The sequence below is a fragment of the Hemitrygon akajei genome, unplaced genomic scaffold (genome assembly GCF_048418815.1).
Source record: "Hemitrygon akajei unplaced genomic scaffold, sHemAka1.3 Scf000052, whole genome shotgun sequence".
NCBI lineage: Eukaryota > Metazoa > Chordata > Chondrichthyes > Myliobatiformes > Dasyatidae > Hemitrygon > Hemitrygon akajei.
In genome coordinates, this window is record NW_027331938.1 from 3,310,800 (window position 1) to 3,326,558 (window position 15,759).

Genomic DNA, 15,759 nt, shown 5'->3' on the forward strand with positions numbered 1-15,759 from the left:
CTTGCAAATACGAAGAGCCGGGACGGGACGGATGAAATCATTGGAATTATTGTCACGTGACCCCTTCAGCTGATGCTCCAGGATCCCGGACAAGATAAAATAGAGGCTAGTCTGAAGGTTGAGGGTCACACACTGCTACGTTTCAGATCTGAGCGAAACATCTATAGAAACGGAACCGCCTATAATGTGGGCAATGAAATTATTGAGATCGTAACGCACAGCAAATTTGAGAGGGCAAGTGTCGGTGGAAGGATGAGGCTACCTATCATGGGCTGGAGGAGTCCGGGTTGCGGTGAGAGAACTAAGCCGCTGCGATAAAAATATGAGTCACACCCTTCAATGATGTCTCGGAGTGAAGATGTGACACTCGAGAGAGATATGACGGAGACATGGATAACGCTTGTATATAAAAAGTAAGAGATGTTTTGCACGGTGGCTCCTTCCACAAGGGTTGTCCTTCTCATGTGTGAATTCCTGGCCAACCGTCCTCTTCCATTCACCAGTGACGTCATCTGAGGGAATAAATAAACAATTCATGTTGGCTATCTCAGAAACCGGAAGGAAATAAAGTTGATGAGTCAAAATACGGGCGATATTTCCTTCTTTGGCATCGGACATCGTGTCAATGAGAATTTTCAGACAATTTATCTGTTTCGCAAGGACACAAGCCCAGGACAATTATTCCTCTGAATAGCAATGACTTGCTGCCCGTCGCCGCCTGACTCCAGTCCCACGGTTTTACATGTCTCTCATCTGTTAATCACTGGGTAACTTGGAATCACTCACATTCGGGGCTCTGCTCAACTCATCGGCTTGGCAATAATGGACACGTTCGCTTTGCAAGTCACATTTGGCATCGACAGCCTCATGTTCTGCTCACTTACCTCTTCAGATCACCGTAAGCAGATCGATCGCCCAGAACCAGTCCCTGTTAAACGGAAGTAAATCATTGTGATTAGCAAAAGTTAATAACAAACGCAGTCTGTGAGAGAGGAGAATTGGAAGGACACCGAAAAGGACTTGGACACATGTAACAAATCGGCTCGGAAAGACCGTGGGACAGAGGGACCAGGCTGTGCTCCACAGTCCAGACTAACACATGATACTTCATAGTTCATCCGCCATTTCTGCGGCCCCCATTTCCGCCTCTCCGACGTCATTCTCGCTGTCGAATGTCTCACTTCAGGGTCTGTTTCTTACTGTGTGAAGTGGAAACAATTACATCTAAAAGGGAATAACGCAAATAATTCCCTCACCGTGTAAGTGGAGTTTCCATCTTCTGCATTAATCCTTGCGCCCTGAAAAGAGAAATTAAAGACTTCTATTGTGACGTTTAACCTTGCGCTCGACAATTGTATTCTGACTCTCCACAGGTAAACCCCAGGGTATCAATCTTCACATTCACTGCTGCTCGGACGCGACCCATCACATTACTTATCTTCTCATCTTTCAAACAATGACTGAGATCATGAACATAATACAAAGATCCAACCTGTTCATTCCTTGAGAAATTTTCATAGGTTCCCGATGCGTTCACGGTGTTTGTATTCAAGGTGCCTGCGGGAACAATACAGATACGTCATAGCGGTGAAGAGCATCATGGGCCGTTGTTAATACAGCGGATGTCAATCCGGCCACAAAACAAAATGCCAGCGATAGCATGAACTACATTCCCACAAACGCCAGAAACCGGTTATCCCCAGTATAGACGGCCAATAATTTAGGTCAGATACAGAAAGGAAAATACCATACCGTCCCTCCAATGATATTGTAATCCTGAGTTGAAAATGTCTGCTTATTTAATTGGACAACCCAACAACACCCAAGGAGCATTATTCGTGACCATTCGCTCGAATGAAAACCTGCAGATTCTGTGCACCAGGAACTCCCATATTTAAATGAAATGTTAAGATTTCCATGGGTTCAGAAATAGAACAGTTGAAATGCAGTTCACTCACTGTTTCGTCCGGAATCGATGCTCGTGTCGTTTTGGGATTGTGGGGGATCTTTGATCCTGAATGAACAGAAACAATGTTCAAAACATGAATTCCAGAGGAGTTGACTTTCCTGCACTGATACACAGAATGAGAACGGCTCCAATCATTCCATTGCATTCTCCCCGGTTACTCCTTGATACTGTCCCGGTTATCGGATGCCGATTCTAGGCCTACTCGATCTCAACAACAGTGACCACAATGGGTTTAACAGAGAAAGAATTGTTTTGGCCAATTGGATCACAGTTTTCCAGGGGAAAGTGTCTTTCAGACAAATGTTCCCATTTCAGGGGGAAAGCTCAATGCTGATTCTGACCACAGGTGACCCCTGATCTGTGGGACAATTCCGGACCTGCTGATCAATTTAACATGTCCTTGGGAAGATAAACTCTTGTTCCCCCGATCCTGTTCCCGTTTACAACACTGTCCTTTATGAATATCTTTCATCCTCGTTCATCCCACCGAAAGACTCTAAGACCATAAGATATAGGAGCAGAAGTAGGCCATTCGGCTCAGCGGGTCTGTTCCGCCATTCAATCCTGGGCTGACCCAATTCTTCCAGTCGTCCCCTGTCCCCTGCTTTCACCCCATACCCTTTGATGCCCTGGCTAATCTAGAACCTATCGATCTCTGTCTTAAATGCATACAATGACTTGGCCTCCACAGCCGCTCGTGGCAACAGATTCCACAGATTTACCCCCCTCTGATGAAAGAAATTTCTCCGCATCCCAGTTCTAAAAGGACGTGCTGAATCCTGAAGTCGTGCCCTCTTGTCCGAGACTCCCCTACCGTGGGAAATAACTTTGCCATATCTAATCTGTTCAGGCCTTTCAACATTCGGAATGTTTCTATGAAATCCTCACCCTCCTCCACCCCTCCCCCGCTCATTCCCCTGAACTCCAGGGAATACAACCCAGACCTTCCCCAAACGGTAACACTTTCATTCCTGGAATCATTCCCGTGAATTCTCTCTGAACACTCTCCAATGTCAGTACACCCTTTATAAAAATAAGGAGCCCAAGACTGCAGACAATGCTCCCAGTGTGATCTCACGAGTGCCTTATCGAGCCTCAACATCACATCCCTGCTCTTATATTCTATACTTCCAGAAATGAATACAAACATTGCATTCACCTTCTTCACCACCGACTCAACCTGGAGGTTAACCTTTAGGGTATCTTGCACAAGGACTCCCAAGTCCATTTGCATCACTGGAGTTTTAATTCTCACGCCATCTAAATAATAGTCTGCCCGTTTATTTCTTCCACCAAAGTGCATGACCATACACTTTCCAACATCGTATTTCATTTGCCGCTTCTTTGCCCATTCCCCTAAACTATTTAGCTCTCTCTGCAGGCTCTCTGTTTCCTGAACGCTACCGGTTCATCCACCTATCTTTGTATCAAGGGCAAACTTAGCCGCAAATCTATTAATCCCTCAGTCCACATCATTGACATACAACGTAAAAAGCAGCCGTCCCAGCACCGAGCCCTGTGGATCTCCACTAGTAATCAGCAGCCGGTCAGAATAGGATCCCTTTATTCCCACTCTCTGTTTTCTGCCGAGTAGCAAATGCTCCACCCACACTAGTATCTTCCCTGTCGGTCCATTGGCTCTTAACCTGGTGAGCAGCCTCATGTGCGGCACCTTGTCAAAGACCTTCTGAAAATCCAAGTACACCACGTCTATTGCAGTTCCTTATCGACCCTGCTTGTAATTTCCTCAAAGAATTACAGTAGGTTTGTCCGGCCAGAAATCCATACTGGCTTGTCAAGTGCTACCCGGTACTCTGTAATCTGATCCCTAACAACCGATTCCAGCAACTCACCAGCCACTGATGTCAGTCTAACATGTCAAAAGTCTCCTTTCTGCTGCCTCCCACCCTTCTTAAACAGCGGAGTAACATTTGCCGTGTTCCAGTCATCCGCTACAATGCCAGAATCTTTCGATTAATTCGTCCTGGACAATCACTGCAGATTTCCCCAACGTGGCCGAAAGGGACTCAGTCCATTCTGTCCTTCTGGTTGAATACTATTATCGTCCATTACGTTGTTCCTGCAACTTCACAAGCAGCCGTCAAACATCAGCATCTATTATCTGCATCTGAGGATGGACTATTAACGCCAATCCTCTGACCATCGAATTCTGAGAGCATCAGATTTTCTATTCTATCCTCCAGTAAACACGGACCTGTTCCACTCTTCTCTGAATCGATCAGCCACCATCACCCCTGTTCTCACCACTCAGCATTTCCCACGATTCCCACTCACTCGCATCATGACCTGTCCGTCACCTCACTCCCCTGTCGATCCATCGAGCCTGTCAGCGCTTGCTCCAACCGCTGCCCTACCACTTTGTTGCCCCTCTTTCCTGTCACTACCGAGCAACAATCTCCTTCCACAAAGGCCGTCGGTTCATGTTCCCCCACCAGTAATGCCCGACTCGCCAGTTTCCTCCAGCTCCGGCTTGTGTAACTTGCTTCGGTCACCGGTTCCCGTTAAACCTTCCAATATCCCACTCCTGCAAAATAAAGATCTCCTGCAATAACTAGAAGAAGAAGAAGCGATATTCGGAGAAAAGGGCATTTACCCGCCAATTTTCCGTGCGAACAACCATGCGCAGACTCCGCCGATCAGACCTCCGGCAAGAGAACCCAGTACAATGCCCACGATCGCGCCAGCGCCCAGGGTGAAATTGTCGCCTGTTTCTGGGTCTAACACACACAAAAAAAAACCCAAATATGTATCATACATTGCGCAAACCCGTCTTTTTCGGTGTCAAATGGATTTTAATCTGCCTGTGATTCTAACAACGGTATTCTCAAACACGAATAAAACTTATCCGTTCTGAATGGATGCTGTGAATTTAAATTAGTGGGTGCCTTGTGAATGGAGAAGTCATTTTAGCTTCTCCATCCGACATGCAAAGCTTCTGCCATCGTTAAGGGAACATTTTAAAAATTATTCTTATATTTTTATCCGGATAGGAGCGTGGAGTGAGGAGTTTGGAAAGGGAAAAGTTTGGATCTATGATCATCGTGTTTCTGTGCAACAGCGAGAGAGACTTTAACTCACTTTGGTAAACTCGACAGTAAGATTAAAACTGCTCTTGGTTACGCCGTTAGAAACCCGAGATGTATAATTCCCGTCGGTCACCCAGCTCCCTGACACAAGGGTGAGTTCCTGCCCCGACTGCAGGAGATTGTTCCCGTTATACCATGAATATATACCCCAGGGGACTGACAGAGCAATTTCAGGTTTAACACAATATTTTAAACAACTAGACGCTCCGATACAATTCTGACCTCCTTTGGCCCATCTACAAAAATGAGGAAATATGTTGATTATAATCCTCTCCGATAAAAAAAAATGAAGGTTCATGTTTACCAGTGCACCCGCAGTAAACTTGCACGTCAGTCTCTCCAGCGCCACTGCTGAACGTGTTGCTGGCAATACACTTGTACGTCCCTGCGTCGTTTCTGTTCACATTGATTACAGTCAGTTTCGCCTTGTCGGGAGATGTGAATATTCTGCCGTTTTCCTGGATGGGTTGGTCATCCTTGAACCATGTCCGTGTCTGAATAGTGCCCGACGCGTCACAACTTAGTGCGATGGTATCGAGGTTTTCCAGGGGAGTGGAATCATTGGTCACCACGGCAACCCCACTCACTGTCTCTGTAAATACAATTAAAATACAAAATAGTTTTTCACTTGCTTTGGTCTACAACACGTGCACAATATTTGGCTGCCGCCAACTCAAGATTCTCGCCATTCCCAGCTCTTATCCCCCATTTCTTTCGATATCAGGTTACATTACAGGCTGAACTAAATTCCGGCAGAGAGGTCAAAGTTTTACAGCTGTCACTTAAGGTGAGCAACATACTAACCATGTAACTATGTAACAATTACAGCACGGAGACAGGCCATCTCGGCCCTTCTAGTCCGTGCCGAACGCTTACTCTCACCTAGTCCCACCGGCCCGCACTCAGCGTCATTCAATGTCTGCAGTGAGATGCTGAAGATGTTCTATAGGTCAGTTGTTGAGAGCGCCCTCTTCTTTGTGGTGGCGTGTTGGGGAGGAAGCATTAAGAAGAAGGACGCCTCACGTCTTAATAAGCTGGTAAGGAAGGCGGGCTCTGTCGTGGGCAAAGTACTGGAGAGTTTAACATCGGTAGCTGAGCGAAGGGCGCTGAGTAGGCTACGGTCAATTATGGAAAACCCTGAACATCCTCTACATAGCACCAACCAGAGACAGAGAAGCAGTTTCAGCGACAGGTTACTATCGATGCAATGCTCCTCAGACAGGATGAAGAGGTCAATACTCCCCAATGCCATTAGGCTTTACAATTCAACTGCCAGGACTTAAGAACTTTTTTTAAAGCTATTATTAATGCTTTTTGAGTTAGTGATTTAGATGCATATCATATTATTACTGAGTTAAGTATTGTATGTAATTAGTTTTTGCTACAACAAGTGTATGGGACATTGGAAAAAATGTTGAATTTCCCCATGGGGATGAATAAAGTATCTATCTATCTATCTAACTATCTATCTATCTATCTATCTATCTATCTATCTATCTATCTATCTATCTATCTATCTATCTATCTATCTATCTATCTATCTATCTATCTATCTATCTATCTATCTATCTATCATAACCCTCCATTCCTTTCCTGTCCATGTACCTATCCAATTTTACATTAAATTACAATACCGAACCTCCCGCTACCACTTCTACTGGAAGCTCGTTCCACACAGCTACCACTCTCTGAGTAAAGAAATTCCCCCTCCTGTTACCCTTAAATTTTGCCCACTAATTCTCAACTCATGTCCTCTTGTTTGAATCTCCCCAACTCTCAATGGAAAAAGCCTATCCACATCAACTCTATCTATCCCCTCATAAATTTAAATACCTCTATCAAGTCCCACCTCAAACTTCTACGCTTCAGAGTGTAAAGACCTAACTTTTTCAACCTTTTCCTGTAACTTAGATGCTGAAACCCAGGTGACATTCTAGTAAATCTTCTCTGTACTCTCTCTATTTTGTTGACACCTTTCCTATAATTCGGTGACCAGAACTGTACACAGTACTCCAAATTTGGCCTTACCAATGCCTTGTACAATTTTTACACTACATCCCAACTCGAATACTCAATGCTCTGATTTTTAAAGGCCAACATACCAAAAGCGTTCTTCACCACCCTATCCACGTGAGATTCCACCTTCAGGGAACTATGCACCATTATTCCTAGATAACTGTGTTCTACTGCATTCTTCAAAGCCATATTATTTACCATGTATGACTAATCGTCATTGAAGAGATTTGGTATTGGTGTGACACCAAAGACCGGGAAATATGCAAGAAAATAGTTTTGAGAAAAATGCTACGTGAGCTGATAGAGGACGGCAGAAGAATATCAAGGGCCGAATAGCCTCCTGTTCCCGCAGAGTTTTATGTGCGTTCAGTGCATTGGTCACCTGGACAATGCAAACACCAATGACAGGACGCTGTTCATCGGCTGCAGCTCAGCATTTAACATCATCATAAATTGGATTAGTAAGTATGCAGATAACGCTAAGGTAGGTGGCGTTTTAGATAATGAGGTAGCTTTTCAAAGCTTGCAGAGAGATTTAGACCTTTTGGAAGAGTGGGCTGAACGATGGCAGATGGGATTTAATGCTGATATGAGTGAGGTGCTATATTTTGGTAGGAATAATCAAAATAAGTCATACATGGAAATATGCAAGAAGGGGAGCACTCTGACTGTTTCCATTGCCCTCTGGTCAGCAGGCTCCAATGGCCAGGATCGACAAAGCTTGCAGAGGGCTGTGTACACAATCACATCCATCACGGTACAAGCCTCACCATAATCCAAGACATCTTGAAAAGGTGGTCACTCAACAATACCAGGTTCAGAAATAAGGGCCACCACCTTCTGTGACCTGGTCTCGTCTCATTACCACCTTCCGTGACCTGGTCTCTTCTCATTACTACCATCCGTGACCTGGTCTCTTCTCATTACCACCTTCCGTGACCTGGTCTCGTCTCATTGCCACCTTCCGTGACCTGGTCTCTTCTCATTACTACCATCCGTGACCTGGTCTCGTCTCATTACAACCTTCCGTGACCTGGTCTCGTCTCATTACCACCTTCCGTGACCTGGTCTCTTCTCATTACTACCATCCGTGACCTGGTCTCGTCTCATTACAACCTTCCGTGACCTGGTCTCTTCTCATTACTACCATCCGTGACCTGGTCTCGTCTCATTACTACTATCCGTGACCTGGTCTCTTCTCATTACTACTATCCGTGACCTGGTCTCGTCTCATTACTACCATCCTGGATATGCTCGTGTCTCATTACTACCAGTCGGGATATGCTCTTGTCTCATTCCTACCATCAGAAATAAGCTCTGGTCTCATTACTACCATCCTGGACATGCTCTTGTCTCATTACTGCCATTCAGGACATGCTCTTGTCTCATTACTACCATACGGGATATGCTCTTGTCTCATTACTACCATGCAGTACATGCTCTTGTATCATTACTACCTTCCGGGACATGCACTTGTCTCATTACTACCATCGGGATATGCTCTTGTCTCATTACTACCATCCGGGATATGGTCCGAGAGAGCAGCGCCTGTGTCTGTTATACCTGGGGACAGAGCCATACTTCCTGGTGCTCGGGTCAGATAATTGGATGCCGTGAGTCATAAGCGTCAGTGTTGAACAGAAACAATAATTTCTTCAAAAAATGATCAATTCTTGTGAACTATTCCACAAACATCTGCCACTGTCTCAGAATGAATTGCTCGGTCTGATGTCTCGTTGGAGGAATACTGAAGTACTCAGGACATCTTCAAGGTGTGGTGTCTCAGAAAGGCGGGGTCTATGACTAAGGTACCCAGAACCCAGGACATCCCGCTATCTCACTGTTACCGTCAGATATGAGGCAGGCAGGCCAGAAGGCGACCACTCAGAGATTCAGGAACAGCTTCTTCCATTCTGCCATCCGATTCCGAAATGGGACATTGAACCCTTGGACACTACCTCGCTTTTTAATATATATCATTTATGGATTTTAACACGGTTTATAATCTAATCAATATATGTTTACTGTAACTCAATTCAATAATAATAATAATAATAATAATAATAATAATAATAATAGGTAACATTATTATTAGTAGTAGTAGTAGTATTTTTCCCTCTTCTTCTAATTCTGTATTACGTATTGCATTGAACCGCTGCTGCTAAGTTAACAAATTTCACCACAGGTGCCGGTGATAATAAACCTGATTCTGATTCTGAATCCACTGTGGAATGAGGTTGAAAATCTCACCGCGGACAAATATTGTCTCTGCACTGGAGTTTCGTCCTTTGGCTCCTCGGAACAGAAGCCACGATAAAACAGAGAGTGGACAAAGAACGTTGAACCAAGTGTAACTTACTGCAGTAAACACAGATTCTGTTTACAAACGGAGCAGCCACTTGAAGCGGGGTTGCGACCAGACCTAAAAGGGGGACCGGTAAATGTCACTGGAGGCTGGAACCTGTGGCTCTGTCTTGTTAAGTCGATATCGTTTCTCTTTCGCAACGAACAAACAGTAAAGGTGAAATTGTATTCTTTCACCACAGGAATAAAATGCAAGTAATCTTCCGGGAATGCGTGACTGAATACGGCGAAATCTCACTTACCAGGACTTGCAGAGTGACGAACGCTGTGGTCCGGGAGCCGCTGGTTGGAAACATATCCACACGGTATTCCCCACTGTCCGCGCTGTTCACCGACTTCAGCAGAAGCGACCCGTTGGAGGCGAATAACTCAGCCCGAGAAGTGTATTCTTTAGTAACAGTCACTTTCTGTCTGAACCAGGAGGCGACTGTTTTATACTTAACACTCCAGACCCAACTTCTGACCCCGGCCGACGGCCGCACGGAAAAGAACGCATCACCCCCCTCGGGGACATTTATCCGGCTGTGCTCCACGTGGATGGTAAAGTTCTGAGACTGACCTGAGGAAGAGAAAACCGTATCAGGAAAAAGCGACAGAGGCGGATAGACTCGGGACTACACAGATACTTACACAGAACAATAAGTACCGATATTTAACCTGTAACTTCTCTCGCAATCTATTTTCTACAGCAACCACCCGCCGCTCTGTCGGTTCTCTGAACACTACCGGTCTGTAAGAGAGAGACCCTCACCCGCGGGAATGAAGAGACAAAGAACAAACGCCGAGAAGGACAGCCCCGCCATCCCGAGAGAGCAGCGCCTGTCTCTGGCACACTCGGAGACTGAGCCGCACTTCCTGGTCCCCGGGCCGGATCACTGCAGCCCGTCATCGGAAAAGGCGGAGCTGAATGGATCGCCGAGCGAGAACGTGTCGGGGAGAATGAACGAGACTGAAACGCGGAAGATGTAGAAGGCCCTTCAGTCCTCGCTCCGCTTCTTTCCTCCTCGACCAGCTCACGTGACATTTACCTGAAAACTACTTTCCAACCAGATAGGTAGACTGGCTGAGTGGCGCCGCCACGACAATTTTGCACACAAAGACAACACGACGAAGGAGTTGATTGTCGACTTCACGAAAGAGAAATCGGGAGAACATACACAAGTCCACATTGAAGTGGTGCAAATGGCGAGCAGCTCTAAGATCTTTGGCGCGGAACTCCGTGAAAGATCTCCGCTTGGCCTGACATACTGATACATTCACAATGAAAGGCACATCAGCGGCTGCAGCTTATTAAGAGTGTGAAGAGACTCGGCATGTCAGAAATGACACGGGGTGGTGTACAGCATGGACAGAGGCTGCAGAGGATTGTAGGCACAATCACATCCATTAACGGCACAAACCTCACCATCACGGAGGCACAAAGTCGAAACGCCCCGCAACACACAAACAGGAGCTTCTGCCCATCTGCATAGACCCATCGACCTCGATGTTGTACAAAGTTAATGCTTGATATCCCACACCCCATCGCTGCTTATTTGTTCATTTGTCATTCTTTCTGTGGGTTTTATTCCTACAGTGTGCTGTCGTTTGCAACCTGCTGGAACACGTAGTGGATTTGCCGTCTCCCTGATTCTAATAGAGCTATTAATCCATAGATTTACTAAGGATGCCGCAAGAAAATTATCCCCGGGGTTGTATCTGGCGACAAAAGTGGACTTTGATAAACGTCCTTGAAAGAGATGGAGCAAGTAAATTTGTGTGCAGTTAGCCCCTCCTGATTCGTCACCATCGGTGGTGTCGTCAGCAGACGTCAACATGTCATTGGAGCTGTGCATGACCTCATAGTCTTCCATCAGTGTAAAGCAAATAGAGCAGGGAAGAGAAACTCGCTTCTGTGAAACCTAACTTAATGTACCAAAGACAAACAGCCACCATGAGATGTTCCAGAGCTGACCTCAGCATCCTGGAACGAAGCAGAAATCAGGATGTGTCAGTGAAGATGTCCCACACCTCCCTTGGGAGGACTGAGAAGGTTCACGTGTGAGTTTGTATCTGAGAGATCAGTGGGTCGGTGAGATCACGTTTGACACCGAGGAATTTAATTTGCACGATTTCAGTGGAGGTGAGGTCAGAAAATTGAAGATACTCTGCACGTACAGACACATGAGTGGAACCCCATTTTACCGGGCGCGTCCAGAAACACCGCTGTTTAGCCCCTCGTTAACAGGCCAATCAATACAGCGGTGAGAAAACTATTTTTCTCGAACTCCGCACCTCTAGCCGTGATATGACTTGTTTCTCACCAAACAGAGAGACCCGGGATATATTGTCCACCCGCACCCCAATATGAGCGAAGACTGTGTAAATGCTGCCCTCTTGCAATTTCCCGTCTTCAAGATATCACCGATCGTACACTGTATACAATAGGAACGGTTTATTTATGAATGCCGACTTAATCAAACAGTGGTTCAGGAAGAGAAGAAAGGGAGAAAAATTAAATATTATTGCCCATTATAATCAAGAAAATAAAAATGTGCACAAAGTTGGAGCTCAAATTTTCCGGAAGCTGGATGTGTCTCCCCGTCTTCTGCCTTCACCCGGCAAACTGGCCAAGCTGGCATCAGACTCTACAGTCCGAAAGGCGTCGCCACCGAACGGTCAGCCAATTTAATCCGCAAACACGAGGAAATCTGCAGGTGCTGGAAATTCAGGCAACACACACAAAGTGCTGGTGGAACGCAGCAGGACAGGCAGCAGACGTTTCTGACCGAAACCCTTCGTCAGGACTAACTGAAAGGTAAGATAGTAAGGGATGTGAAAGTAAGAGGGGGAGGGGAATGCGAAATGATAGGAGAAGACAGGAGGGGGTGGGGTGAAGCTGAGAGCCGGAAAGGTGATTGGCAAAAGGGATACAGAGCCGGAGAAGGGAAAGGATCATGGGGCGGGAGGCCTCGGGAGAAAGAAAGGTGGAGGGGAGCACCAGAGGGAGATGGAGAACAGGCAGAGTGATGGGCAGAAAGAGAGAGAAAAAAAGGAGCAGAGGGGAGAAAACTAAATATATCGGGGATGGGGTAAGAAGGGGAGGAGGGGCATTAACGGAAGTTAGAGAAGTCAATGTTCATGCCATCAGGTTGGAGGGTACACAGCCAGTATATAGGGTGTTGTTTCTCCAACCTGAGTGTGGCTTCATCTTGACAGTAGAGGAGGCCATGGATAGACATATCAGAATGGGAATGGGACGTGGAATTAAAATGTGTGGCCACTGGGACATCCTGCTTTCTCTGGCGGACAGAGCGTCGGTGTTCACCGAAACGATTGAGCCAATTGAATCCTCGCTGATAGCTCCAAACGCCTTGTTAGGACTCATCCTCCCGGCCTCCGTTGGGCGAATCTAATCTTTTGATCCTATCCCTCTTGCTTCCTTGACTCTGCTTAATAGAAGAGACCTCTTCTAGTTCACGGGCCTTCAGCAGATCCTCCTCAGATTAGCCAAGTCATTAATGAAGGTCTTCTGTGCGAAGTCTCTCACTGCCAGTCCCAAAGCAGAGATCTACAGGCAACCTCGCATCGCGCCCGAGCGTCAAATAGTCCGGCGAGTGTCCAGGACCTTCATTCTGTGCCCAGTTGTACCCGCGGACCAAATGCCTGGTATGGTGACTGTATGTGTTCCTCTTGTTGATATCCATGGCTCCGAGCAGGTCTCGCCGTATCCGGTTGAAACCCCCAGGCTGGGGATCATCCTGAGGGCGATGAGGCGGGGCTTCCACTGGATCAGTCCTTCGCGAATCTCCTGTGTTACCCACAGAATCTAAGGGACGGGCGGACAGCACGCAGGTTCTTGAGCCGTGATTTTAGAGAAGAACATTACAGCACAGAAACAGGCCCTTCCGCCCTTCTTGGCTGTGCCGAACCATTTTTCCACCCAGTCCCACTGACCTGCACCTGGACCATATCCCTCCATACACCTTTCATCCATGGACCTGTCCAAGATTTTCTTAAATGTTAAAAGTGAGCCCGCATTCACAACTTCAGTTGACAGCTCATTCCACACTCCCACCACTCTCTGCGTGAAGAAGCCCCGCACCGATGTTGGTTTTAAACTTTCCCCCTTCACCCTTAACTCATGTCCTCTGCTTTTGTTTCTCCCCTGGCCTCAGTGGAAAAAGCCTGCTCGCAAATTGACCATAAATCCTGCCTCTCGCGATCTTCTCCAACATCCTTCCCACCGCTGAGGTAAGGCTCACTGGTGTATAATCTCCTGGGTTAATTTAATTATTCGTTCATTCATTTCTGTCATCAATTTACTCATTTATTTGCTTCGTCTGTCTGTCTGTTTGTTTATTCTGCAGCTCCGTTCGCCCGGAGAACAGAGACGGTTGTCTCATCAATCCGCACAGGTAAAGTCCACCACAGCGAGAGGAAGGACAGATCGGGGCTGTATTTTGGACAGTATTTTAATAGGCAAATGACACCTGAGTTACTGACTGAGAGACGGGGTCTGACAGTCACGTGACAGCTGAAGGATTATAGTTCAACTTAGCAAGTAAATCAAAGTCAAAGTAAAATATATTATCAGTGTACATACATACACGTCACCACAAGCACCCTCAGATTCTTTTACTGTGGGCATATTAGCAAATCTATAGAACTGTAACTGTAAACAGGATCAATGTAACTGTGCAAATGCAGATATAAATAAATAACAAGAAATCACGACTATGAGATAACAGGATAACAGGGTCCTTAAATCAGTGTGGTAATCTCCTTTTGGTGAAGAGTCTGATGGTTGAGGGTCAGTGACTGTTCTTGATTCCGGTGCTGCCAGTCCCGAGGCAGCTTTACCTTCTACCTCATGGCAGCGGCGGGAAAAGTGCACACACTGGGTCGTGAGGATCTTTGTGATGGTGGATGATGCTTTTCTCCGACGCGTTTCACGTGGATCTGCTCAGTGGTTTGGAGGGTTGTGCCCGTGACGTGCTGGGACGACTGCGCCACCTGCTGGGTGATTTGCCGCTCGAAGGCATTGGTCTTCCCACACGATGTCTGACTGCAGATTCTCAGTGCACTTCCCGCAACACATCCACAGAGGTTTGCCGAGGTATTTCATGATATGCCGGATCTCGTCAGGCCCCTAAGGAATAAAACTAGTTCTCGTGCTTTTCTCGCAATTATATTTCTACGGTGGTTCCAGGACTTGTCCGATGAGAGAGTGGCACCCAGAAATTTAAAGTTACTGACCCCTCCACCTCTGATCCTCTGATGATTACTGACTCATGGACCTCTGATTTCTCGAAGTCCGAACATCTATGTGATGATTACGTCGCTTTGTTCGTGACTCTCCCTCCAATGAAAACAATTTACTATCACACATAGAGCTGTACCGTGCAGGAGCAGAGCCTTCCCCATCGAAAGAAAAGTGAATCACATGCCCTCTCCATGACCCGGTGGAACTGACGCCGCGCCCTCCTCTTCATGGGCTGTCATTCATTTGTCATTAGGACCAATACGTCGGTCACGATCGTAGTTTGGTCTACAGCTTCCCAGCTGAAATGATTGGACTGCAGTAGAAAGGAATAATTCCATTCCTCTTTCAGTTCTATTGGCAGAGCCCGTGTCTGGTGTCAATGTAAACATCAACTATTACACTCTCAGAAAAAAACAACGATAAAGTTGTTTTCCCCTGTGACGCTAAGGGCTCAATTCAGATAGAGCATGATTAGAATACATCTGACCGAACTGATATCTTGTAGGTACGCAGTTAGATCATTACGTTAGTTTACATTCAATATTACCGATCACAGAAACAGCATACAACCTCTATTTCTGTTGTAGATGGGTCAGGCAACATCGGGATTCAGCCGCAGGGTCCGGTTGTCACAGACACTGTCACAAGTCTGTAATCAACTTGTTCTCTCCAGTCAGTTCCCAATGCTGACTCTAGATGGCGCAGTGGAGCTGACAGCAGACAGGACGGCGACACCATCGAGTCAGTTATCAAAGTTGCCAGTGGAAATTGTACTTGCCAGGTTCAGAACAACGTAACCGTGAAACGCAGCGGCTTTTCTGTAAAGATCAGCCAGTCGCGTAAATAAAAGTTTCTGCCGATATTCCACTTCAATGGACAGCTTAATCGTCCAAGTAATTTTATTTTGCAATTTAGCAATTTTCATGCTGTGGTCTTCTGTTGACGTCGGTCACCAGAGGAAAAAGAAAGTATGTGGTAAATATGGAGCAGCATATCATGGAGAGTCTGGAGGGATTTATTTCGAGGTCAATTTGCCGGAAATTTAAAATATTCATTTA

At 46.2% G+C, this 15,759-nt stretch overlaps 1 long non-coding RNA gene across 1 annotated transcript in view; it reads right to left on the minus strand.

Annotated features, from left to right (window-relative positions):
• Positions 1 to 1,255: 1,255 nt before the first annotated feature.
• LOC140721230 (uncharacterized) overlaps positions 1,256 to 15,759 on the minus strand; it is a 694,144-nt gene continuing 679,640 nt past the window's right edge. Inside the window, exons 2-6 of the long non-coding RNA XR_012097346.1 lie at positions 5,381 to 5,668; positions 4,584 to 4,707; positions 1,959 to 2,014; positions 1,493 to 1,557; positions 1,256 to 1,298 (exon numbers count right to left, since the gene is read on the minus strand). This is a non-coding gene — a long non-coding RNA (uncharacterized lncRNA). The remainder of the gene's footprint in view (positions 1,299 to 1,492; positions 1,558 to 1,958; positions 2,015 to 4,583; positions 4,708 to 5,380; positions 5,669 to 15,759) is intronic.